Source organism: Symphalangus syndactylus, chromosome 14, assembly GCF_028878055.3.
Source record: "Symphalangus syndactylus isolate Jambi chromosome 14, NHGRI_mSymSyn1-v2.1_pri, whole genome shotgun sequence".
Lineage (NCBI taxonomy): Eukaryota > Metazoa > Chordata > Mammalia > Primates > Hylobatidae > Symphalangus > Symphalangus syndactylus.
This window is the reverse complement of record NC_072436.2, coordinates 54,455,388-54,456,115: the sequence shown is the minus strand read 5'-3', so window position 1 is coordinate 54,456,115 and position 728 is coordinate 54,455,388.

Below are 728 nucleotides of genomic sequence, written 5' to 3'. Positions count from 1 at the left end.
TCTGAGCGCCCTCATCTTTTCTGGGGTGAGGGTAGGTGCCAGGGGAGGGGTGGGTTATGAAAAGTGCATGGAGGTGACTGTTCTTGTGTGGACTGAGCCTGGAAGTGACCCCTGGGAAGATGGGGCTGGGTCCCACTCTCCACCCTAGGGGCACCTTCATGTGAGTGAGGGGCTGGGGTGGAGTGGGGAACCTGATGCCAGGTGGGTTTGGGCCCAAGGGCTGCGTGCCCGGCTGAGCCCAGCTCCCCTGTGTGGAGATGAGTGTGCTCCATGCCAGGTGCACGTTAGGATCACCTGGAGCGATTTTAACAAACGCTAACCCCCCCTCCCCCATCCAGCTGAGGTCTTCACCACCCCAGGGGTGACTTGCAAGTCATGAGATATGTTTTTCATTGGTAGATGCACATATTAGCTCCCATATGAACTGTATTACTGAATTTGAAAAATACCAAAATGCACACATTTTTAAATTAATTGTTTTAAAAACTAATGAACGAATTAAGAAAAATTACATCAGTTAATTTAGTGGTTTCTTAAATCATGTGGTTTGCAGATAGTTGTTTTATTAAAATTCACTTGTGAGTCGCTGAACGACTTACATTATGTAAAATATGATATCAGTAAGTAAATTGTGGCTTTCATTTCCTTTTTGGTCATCATTATGTTTCATGTCATCATTATTGCTGAAAGTAATCTTATTTTACAAGAAGGAGGCATTAAAAAATGGG